This window comes from Hibiscus syriacus, unplaced genomic scaffold (genome assembly GCF_006381635.1).
Source record: "Hibiscus syriacus cultivar Baekdansim isolate YM2019G1 unplaced genomic scaffold, ASM638163v2 tig00110318_pilon, whole genome shotgun sequence".
NCBI classification, from domain to species: Eukaryota; Viridiplantae; Streptophyta; class Magnoliopsida; order Malvales; family Malvaceae; genus Hibiscus; species Hibiscus syriacus.
Window position 1 is genome coordinate 234381 of NW_024062677.1, and position 11106 is coordinate 245486.

An 11106-nucleotide genomic window follows, 5' to 3' on the forward strand; every position below is an offset into this window, starting at 1 on the left:
AAGAAGACTCTCAGCTCTGAAGAAAAGAAAGAAGCTTCAAGCATAAGTGATGGAAAGAAAAATAATGGGTAAATTATTGTTTTATTTTCTCTAATGTGTAGTTTCTACTTTCTGGTTTACTTGTACAAGACAGGGTAAAATGTTTCTCTTCGTTCTTTTCAGTTCTAGGGGCAATCTTATCTCTGAAGCTCTGCAAATCAAATGGAAGTACAGAAACATTACATGACAACTTGAGGTATTTATTATGTTCATAGTGAAATCATTTTAAGATTGATTGTCTTTGTTCATGTATGCTCTTTTCAATTGCATACTACAAAGTCGCTTCAGTTACGCATCGAGAAACATGCGAGGTATTTGCAGAAGATTTTGGAAGAGCAACAGAAGGCCGGAAGTGCCTTTTCCTTTTCTAAGCTTGTGGAAACCAGCTATCCGAGCCAAAACTCGGAGTTGCAGCAACCTTTTTTTCCATCTGCTATTGTCTCACCTTCCCAACATTCAGATCTATACCGATAACATCTTCATCTTTACCGTCACAGCAAAATGCTACCGTTGTCGATGATTGTAAACCCAAACCGAGTCCGAAAAGGTTCCGCTTTGATGACAAGCCAGTTGGCCACAGATGAGGCTGTGGTGGAAAATCCTGTGCTATAACAGCTTCACTCAATTCAAGTCATGATTTCCTTGTATTATTGCATCAGGTTATAAATCACCTCCTGCTTTTGTATATCCATTAATGCAGTGTGAGAGACCTTGAATTTAGATTCGCTTCAAGTGTATCTATGGCATTTGGAAAAGAAGAACCGGATTTATAATTTATGTTACAAATGAAATAAATTATATGTAATATATTAAATTAATAACATCAATTATATATTATATTAATTTTATAAAATATAATTTATATTAGAAAATTATAGGGTAAGTACACAAATGGTCCTTCAACTATAGAACATTGCTTTGTTGAGTCCCTCAACATTAAAGTTACAAATGATCAGTCAATTATAGTGCGTTGCTTTCTTGAGTCTCTTGGCTGTGAAATGTTACAAAATAGTCATCCGACTATTCATATTTTAAAACTTGTTATTTACTGTTAAAAAATAGATGCAGTATGAATTGGATGTTAACTTGCTTACCGGGATATGATAAAATCTAATCACAGAATCTCAATGACTATTATATCTCAATCACATGTTAACATCTAACTCAAACGACCATCAATTTTTTTAGGAAAATGACGAGTTTGGAACATATAAATAGTCGTGACCATTTTATATTTTTAATAGTCGAGGGATTCAACAAAGCAATGTTCTATAATCGAGGGGTACCAGATGGACTCAACAAAGTAATGTCCTATAATAGAAGGATCATTTGTGTACTTAACCCAAAATTATAAAGCATTACTTCACACGACCATCGTAATAAAAGGCTAAAGTATGCAATGATCTATCGTCTATAGGATACTACTTTATTGATTCTTTGGCTATTAGAAGTTACAAATAGTCATCTGACTATAAGGAGTTACTTTGTTGAGTCCCTCGACTATTAGAAGTTACAAATGATCACTCGATTGTTCATTATGTTACAAACTTGTCATTTTTTAATTAAAAACTTAATAGTCTTTTGAGTTGGACGTTAACATGCTGACTGAGATATAATAGTTGTTTGAGATTATGAGATCATATTTTGTAATATCTCAGTCAGTAAGTTAACGTCCAATTCAAATTGTCGTTAACTTTTTAACGGCTAAAAGAAATTTGGAACATAATGAATAGTCGGATGACCATTTTTGTAACTTTTAATGGTCAAGGGACTTAACAAAGTAACTCTTTATAGTCTGAGATCATTTTGTAACTTTTAATAGTCAGAAGACTCACAAAGTAATACCCTAATATCAAGGAACCATTTGTGTACTTTACCAAAAAAAATGAGAAAGACAACATTAGGGTGAGCATTCGGTCGAGTCAAAAAATTTCTAGTTATTCTAGTTGACGAGTCGCATTTTATAACTCGAACTTAACTTGAATTTTTTTCTAGTTGAGTCGAGTTTAAGAACTTGAGTTTATATACTAATTTTATTATAATTATTTATAGTATTATGAAAGATTGGTTCTAATTTTTTCGACTTTCTCTAACCATGTAAGATATATTTTATATTCTTTTCACATTATAATATTATTTAATATATCAAATACAATCTAAAATTATAAAATATATTCATATATTATATTTTAAAGAAAGTATTTTGAGGGTAAAAATATGATGAGATTATAAAGGAGTCAAGGAATTGATGAGAAGAAAGAATTTGCAAACAATTGCAATCAAAAGATCAAATTGAGTAAAATGCAAAGTTAGGGACTAAATAAAAAGAGAGTCCATTTTTAGTAAAAAATAAGAATTGAAGTTACATAGGTATTCTATAGTGGTATATGAGCATGCGATTCAAATTTGGTGAAAAACGAACTTAAAATATACAAAAAGAAGAAATAAGGAAATTATGAAAAATTAAGGGACTAAATTGAAAAATTTAAAACTTGTTATCAAAAGAGAGAATAAAAGTACATATGTATTCTACAATGTTTTAGAAACATGTTTTTAAAATTTGGTAAAATTTAACTTAAAATGAAGGAGAAATGAGGGAATAATGAAATTAATGATTAAATTGTAAATCTGTCAAAATACTTAATTAAATTTTTATTTTTTAAGTAACTTGAAATTTCAAGATTGAACTCGAATCGAACTCAAAAATCAAATTGATAATTTGAATTACTCGAATATTTAAATCAAATAACTCAAAATTAAAAAAATAATTTTTCGAATAAAATCAAATTTTATTTCCCCTAGAAATATCATCATAACCATAAATTCACAACCTTACAAAAAGTCACAATCTCCATGATTTCTTACAAATGGAATAGAGTATCTCTCAAAATTTTCAAAATATAAATTATATAAATATGATTTTTTATGATAGTTCTTTTGTTTGATTATTTAATTTAAAGTCAATTTAAGATGATTTTAATTTAAAATTTTATCATATTTAATTTAAAATAATATATAAATTTATAACATTTTCAATTGTAACTGAAAAGTTATTTATAGACGACTTTGGCTTACAATAAAAAATTACACCTGAAAATGTTACTTTAACAACTTAAAAAATTATAGTCTTTATAAGATTTTCAATTGTAACTGATCTCTATCATTGTTTAACTTTATATTAACAAGTAATATTTCAGAATTTATGTTTTAACTTATTTTTCACGATAAAATTGCTCACATATTGTGATGGAAAAAGTTTCCATTTAGGATTTACATAAATTATTTTGTCAGGTAACGTGATTGTGAAAATGCATGTAGAGGTTGTCCAATGACATGACATCTTCAAGTAGATGTTTGGACCACACAACTTCTTTGTAAAAGTTTATTACATTACATTAGGAAAGTCTAACGTTGATCAGCCTTAAAATACGACTAAAAAAATACGTTATTGATTTTATTATTATTTTTTAATAAAATTGATAAAATTTATCGAAAATATTATTATTTTTTATTAATTTTGTTATTATTGGACGTTTTATCAGTTTTATTAACATAATCGGTAAAGTGCTACTTAAAACATTATTTTTTTATCGATTTTATTATTATTAGATACTTTATCGAAAATATTAAAAAATATTAATATTTTAGATAAAATATAATATTTTAAATAATTTTTTATTAATTTTATTAAAAAAATAATAATAAATCAATTATATTTTTCTTTAATTATATATTAACACTGTCGCATAATAAAACTTTCCCAGATGTCTTATCTTCATTCGTCTTCCTGAAAACGCAGTGTCATTCAAATTACTCCGACATGTACTGTAACGACAACCTTATATCAGAAAATAATTTGTTTAATCACATTGTCCAAAATTTTTCCCATTTTCCACGATCACAACAAAAGCATCACCTAGCTTCATCAGTAATCACTAACTTCCGCCCACAAGTAGACACGACACAAAACATATTCATTTTAAATTTATTATAAAATATTGAATTGGTCAAAACAAATATATACTAATATTTTCAACATTATATGTTTTTGGAAGCTGTTCTAAGATTCCTTTTTTTCCTCTGTTTGAAATCCCTCTTACCAAGTCTTTGGGTTAGTTCAACCCGTGTATCATTGTCATTCATTTGTCCACCCCACTTTTCCCTCCATTTGAATTTCAGGTTAAAACTGAGAGAACACAAGTACCCAGTCCACAAACAAATACATTTTTTTGTCTGAGAAACAGTGCTGAAGAAGTAGAAGCCGAGAACCAGTATCAAGAAAGCTGGAATCTTTCAGGTGTTCTCTGTCAAAGGTCTCTTCTTTTGTTTTCACTGGAAATGGGCTTTTACTCTTTAGGATCAATTCATTCTTCTGTTTCTCCTTTTCTATTTGAAAGTATGAAATCAAGTTATTGTTGTTTTTTTTTATCTGTTTTTATTTGTGAGGTTTGGAAATATGCATTTAGTGAAAGGAAGTCATTATGTTAATGGGTCAGCCTGTGAGTTGTATCGGTATGAAAAAAAGGAAAAGAAAACATAGTATTTGGAGCACAAAAGGGGACCATTAGGATCTGTCCCTTGGATTGTTGTCCTTTTTTTTTTTTACGTTTTAATTTTCTTTGACACAATTGGTTCTACCATTTTATTGTGGCTTTGAATCTTTGTACCAAGTGGAAACTGAATGACCCTTGGTTTGCGTTTCTTTTTTGATTCTCTGTTTACCCCACTACTTTTAAAATCTCACTTTGATCTTACTTTTAATTCCATCAATCAATCCACATTTACCATTAGACTTTTTTCTTTATTTTCAATGGGTTTGACGGGCAGAAAAGCAACCAACTTCTCTGCATTTAAATTAACTTTGATTAACTATTGAAGGGTATGTCAAGTTTTCCCCTTTGTTTTTTTTATTGCCACAAAGGGAGCTTTTTCTGTGTTCCGTAATTAGCAGGGATAACCCACTTTCTTCTTTTTGTTTTTTATAATTGCATATTCTTTGCATCTACTCATTTCCATGTTCCTTTTTGTTAATTATATCCTCGTAATATTATTCACAGCTTTTGCTTTAGCTCTGATTTTCATGAAGTGGAAAAGTAATTCATTTTTCTCAAGTGGTTCTAAAGATATTTTGTTTTCTACAAATTCCCTTCCTGAAATAATTCCTACTTCTATACGTATTGATTGTTTGTGATTTAATATCAAAGGCATTATGGTGAGTTTATTTAGATTTATTTGGTTGTGTTGAAAATGACCGGTAGTTTTGCATTCATTGACTTCATTTGTCCTCACTCACTCATTTACAAGTCACACTGTACTCTGTCCAAAAAAAATAACTCATTCTTCCAAAAGATTATTGATGACAAAATCTAACTTAAGCTACCGAAAGTTAATATCATTTAAAAGGACAGGCTTTTAGTGTTTGAATTGGATCTGCAGAATTTATGAAGCTTGTTTGCATATGGGAGTAATATAGGGAGCTAAGCTACTTTGTGACTTCTAGGGTCCTTTATTTGGTAAAAGCCAAACCCCATGTTTACAAGATGTGTGACTCTCCGCTCGTGCAATCTGCTTTAAGCCAGTAAGGATTGCATTGTTTGATTACTTCTTATTTTCTTATTGGCTTACAAATGATTTGTTAGTTTATTCTGATTTTTTCTTTCCTTTGAGTGGCCTTTTCTGTAGAAATGATTGTCGGCTAGATATTGTTAGTGAACTTCAAGATAATAAGTCATGGTTAGAGGTAAGTGATGGTGTTCTTCCCTTGAAATGATTGTGATTAAGACTGCAAATATCCTTTGGAACTAAGTCATTGTTGGTCATAACAAGTTGCTATTTTCCCTCATTTTGGCTATCTGAATGCTGTTGAAGTCAACATTTGTGTCATTTTTCACGATTTTAGCGTATTGGCTGTTAAAGTTTTCTGTTTTGATGAAAATAAAATATCATGCCCACTGCAGAAGAGACAAGTGAGAAGTTCCTTTCATGTTGTTGTTGGTTGGATCGAGTTAGAAGTCCTAAGAATTTTCCTTTCTTCTTTTCCAAGGGCTATAATAAGACTTCTACTGAAGTACCAGTCTCTTTCTAAATCTTTCTATTAATTTAGATTTGATATTCATAGTGAATTTGGCTTAAAATTTAGGAAAAGGTCATTTTGCCTTATATTTGATATTCATATTGAATTTGGTGATTTGTTCAGGAAACGAGTTATAATAAAGAGACTGGAAGTGCTGAATCATGTTCTAAAGCAGTGATTTTATTCCTTACAGGTTTCAGCTTGAGCAGGATGTAAGCATCTCTTAACTATGATAACCTTTTATCCACTGCATTTCACTAGTCATTTAAGATGGCATGAAGAAGTTGTGCTGCTGTTTTTATGGTTATGTCAATTAATCCATGTTAACTTTAATACCGAGCATAGAAAATTATTTACAGAGCCCGTTAGGTTTATTTCTGGTGTTTGATGACCTTTGTCCGCTAGGAGTCTTATGTATGCAGTTGTTTCTCATTATAATATGCTGGTACTTTGGAAAAATATGCTTATTTTAGTCGCTGTAATGGTTCCTTAAATGCATATTCTATTCTCGTAACTATTTCTGAAAATTTTTCCAGGTACATAAATTGAAACAAAAGCTGCAAGAAGAGATGGACCTGCATTCTGTTCTGGAAAGTGCTATAGAGAAAATGCTTCAGAATTGTCAAGTCCTTCATGCCTTCCACACCATGTATGCCAGTTATATTTAATCTTCTCTTGCCGAGTCCTTGTATAAAAACATTTCAGACTTATGGAAAATGCTAATATGCTTTGAATATCTCCAATATTATTTCATTGTTTTTAGCAAGTAGCCATCTGAAGTTTATATTGACTGCGATCTGGTTCTTTGTAATTTCTACTTATTAAATTCACCAATTTTTTTATGAACTCCGTAGTCTGTATATTCAGTTGAGGCATACCTGTCAAATTGTGAACTGGTTTCTCTAATAAAGACTGTTATAAAGTTTCTGTTGTTCCTATTCTCTTACAGGCTCAGGAGCTTCTATCCCATATCACTGTATTAGAGGGTACCATCTCAAAACTTGAACAAGAGATGGTCTCTTTGCATTTCCAACTTAGTCAAGAGAGAATTGAGCGGAGACTTGCTGAATATCGATTGAGGCATTCAGTTTCTCTATCGGTATGGATCTCCCTAAACCAATGATTTAAGGTTATAGTTGTTTGTAGCCTGTTAAAATCTTTGTTGTAGTTAGTTGTGATGATTTTGATCTTATAGTATAAACCTTCAGGAGTAAGTCTTTATGACAACAAAGAAACTCACTGGAAAATAAACCTGATATGAATCAAGAGATAAGCATGAAAATAAAATTGTGGTTTTGAAGCCTTAATTGTGCTCCAAATATGAACATATATTTTCCTTTTAGAATCTTCCTCTAATGCTGTGAAGACGAGCTGAATGTCATAACTCATTAATCATATTTTGCCTACGGTTTCTATTCTATAATGGTCAATATTAAGCTTAACAATATATAAATGTAACAATAGATAAAATGAAGTTGACATCACAAAAGTATTGCATGTATAGTTACTTGTACTTTGGCTGTAAATATGAAATTTTCTTTTGTTATCCAGATTTCACCATCATCAAGGTGTATGCAGCACTCAAATATTGAATTTCATCATTCCTCAGAAGATAATTCATACCAAGAGCCTACTGACCAGCTGTCAGAATCTACTGGTGAATCATCTTCTGCGGAGTCCGTAAGAGAGGTAAATGTCTAGCTCCTTTCGTGCCTCCTCGGAATAGAGTTTTCAACTTCATGATTGTCGCTATAGTTTATCATACTTCATAAAAGTTGGTTCCATCTTTAAAGCATATTAGTAGAAATTCTTTAACTGAAAAATTTGATACTATCTCCTCTATCTACGTTTTATAATCAAATTCTGAGTTTTGGATTGATTAGAACAATGAAAAGAAGCATTTTACATATCATGATGTTCTCTGCAAATTTCGTTTTACAATGCTTCGTATTAGTATACAAACAATCTCTATGCTACTTTTTTATGTTTTTTGTCTATAGTTTTGAAGATTTGGCTTCACACCTACTTTTAAAGCTTATGTTATTTCACATCTTATTTTGTAATCTGTCTCTATTACGAGGAATAATAGCCATGGAAATATTTATTTCTAGTAATGGTTAGTACTGAAAACCGCTACAGGTTTTTTCTGAGCATTAATAATTATGATTCACAGAAGAATGCAGTGGACATGCTTTTGCATCTGCTGGGAAGAAAATCTCTTCAAAGACAGAAGAAAAGTCTCATCAACGTCTACGGTTCGAGGAGGTTTCAAGAGGGATAACACCTAATGGCCTATGGGATCATCCTAACTGGCTATCAGAAGAGATGGTTAGATGCATGAGAAATATATTCATATCTCTTGCGGATTCAGCTGTTCCTTCCAAATCATCTGCGTCTAAAAGCAATAGCTCAACTCTATCTCCTCAGGGACATCTATCAAATTCATCATGGTGGTCATCATCAGAACGTTCCATGATTCCGTCTTGGGTGCAGAGCCCTCAAGTTGATATCCAAAGCAACTCCGAAGTTTTGGCTTCAGAGAATTCCGTTGACCCCTATAGAGTCCTAGGGAAGTTAAGCTGGGCTGAAATTGGAAACTATGGCTTATCAACAGAAGTGTCTTGGATGTCAGTTGGGAAGCAGCAGCTGGAATATGCATCTGAAGCCTTAAGGAAGTTCAGGTATTAAACTTCTCAAACATTTTGTATTAATTTTTCTCACACAGCAAATGATTATCAAATGAGGATATATTTTACTTTCATGGATCCAGAATAGAGTAATAGCTGAGTAGGGTTTTGTGCAGTGAATAGAGCTCGAGTAAAATTTCTACATGTAGTATAACTACCATATGGGACTATAGCTGATTCATTACTGTTTTGCTTTGAACCGTTTGGAGAACAGAACACTTGTGGAGCAACTGGCAAAAGTGAATCCATTTCGCCTGAGTTGCAATGAGAAGCTTGCCTTCTGGATCAACTTGTATAACGCTCTAATCATGCATGTGGGTTTCTTTATTGCTTTTGCAAGTTCAATTTTACGATTACATCCCAAGAGTTGAGAGTTCCATATAACTGTCAAGTTCAGCTTTTGACAATATTCTTATGCATGTTGTCTGTGTTATAACAGGCTTACTTAGCATATGGAGTTCCGAGAAGCGACTTGAAGCTCTTCTCCTTGATGCAAAAGGTATAAATTGTTGAATGAACTAACTGAATCTTGTTTTCCTATTTTTAAGGTGTTTTGGCAACTGCACTGTGTGTGTTTAAATTATTTCTTGTACCATTATTTTTGTCTTAAGCATTCATAATATACAGAGTGCAGCAAACATAATCATGGCTAAAGAAAGAGTTTCTCCTAATAGAAGCAATACTAGCCAAAGGGAAGAAAAAGATTAAGCCCTTTATATATGTCAGTTCTCTGATTTAGTGTTCTCATTAGAGATCTCATTTCATCTAGAATTTCCTAGCTTCTATGTTGCATATTTACATCTAATTTTTATCCGTCTGTATTTGGTATTACACAAGTGGATGACTTAACAATGGAGAAATGCAAGATGATTATCAATTTAATCGAGTTTTAAGGTTTTTGAAGTTATTTCTGATGGAAGGTTTATACTCTTCCAGGCAGCATATGCTGTTGGTGGCTACTCCTTCAGCGCAGCTGCAATTGAATATGTCGTCCTGAAGATGAAACCACCATTTCATAGACCACAAATTGTATGAATTTTTCTGTGATGTCGTCATGATGTTTCTTTACTTGCTCCTCGTACTTCACTAACCAACAAATGTTAACTTCTCTTAGGCTTTGCTTCTTGCCCTTCACAAACTGAAGGTGTCAGATGAGCACCGCAAGTCTGCAATTGATGCATACGAACCACTTGTAACTTTTGCACTTAGTTCCGGGATGTACTCATCACCTGCGGTAAATCTCCATCTTAAGTTTACTCTTTATGTGTGCGTGCGTGCTCACAAACACATGCAGTTGTTTTGGTTGAGTATTTGACAAGTGAGGTGCAAATGCCAGGTGAGAATCTACACTGCTAATAATGTTAGGGAGGAGCTTGAAGAAGCTCAATGTGATTTTATACGAGCTTCGGTTGGGGTTAGCAGCAAAGGAAAACTATTAGTTCCGAAATTACTGCACTGCTTTGTCAAGGGCTTTGTGGATGATTCCAATTTGGCAGTATGGATATCTCGTTACCTGCCACCAAATCAAGCTGCCTTTGTGGAGCAATGCATATCACAAAGGAGGCAAAGCCTTCTCGGTTCCCGAAACTGTGGCATTCTTCCCTTCGATTCACGCTTCCGTTACTTATTCTTGCCTGGCAAAATTCTGATCCAATGAAGTCTATATTAGCTTTTCATCTTCTCTTTGCTTGTTAATCCGAATCATACACAGAGTAAGCTACAAAAATTAGGTTGAACCCACACACCAGACAGTGAATCTTTAGCATATTCTTGAGAAAGATTAGGATCATGTGCAGTTTTGGTGTTTTCCCATGCATCCAGAGTGATACACATATTTGTGTAGTGTACATTTCCCCCTTCATGTATGACTGCTGCAAATGCTTTAGCTGCTGTATTTCTTTATCCAACAAGGTTAGAATAACTACTTGGATAAAAGATAAAGTTACTCGAGCCCTGTCCGGTAATGGCGGAGATGAGCTCGAGTAATTTGAGTAGCTTGCGAGTATATTGTATTGTTTGTACTCCAAGTATGAAGCACTGTTTAACCAGGCTATGTTGGATCTTGGGCCAGTTAACTCATGGGCCTAACTTTTATCTATTACTAATCCAGTCTTAGAGTCCAGTTTTGGATCCATAATCATAATTGTGGTCTTTTATGTAATTGTAATTCTACTGCTAAAATCATTAAACAGGCAAAAATATAAATAACAACATAATATGCTTCAAAACATTTAAAAAAAATTATGAAAATAAGAAAAACTACAATTATGGGTCTGGAAAACTCTAATACTCCATAAGATAGTAAAC

The 11106-nt window shown here is 32.4% G+C and overlaps 1 pseudogene; it reads left to right on the forward strand.

The window, feature by feature from the left end:
- Window positions 1-5579: 5579 nt before the first annotated feature.
- Window positions 5580-10542, forward strand: LOC120117005 (annotated as a pseudogene).
- The last annotated feature ends 564 nt before the right edge of the window (window positions 10543-11106 follow it).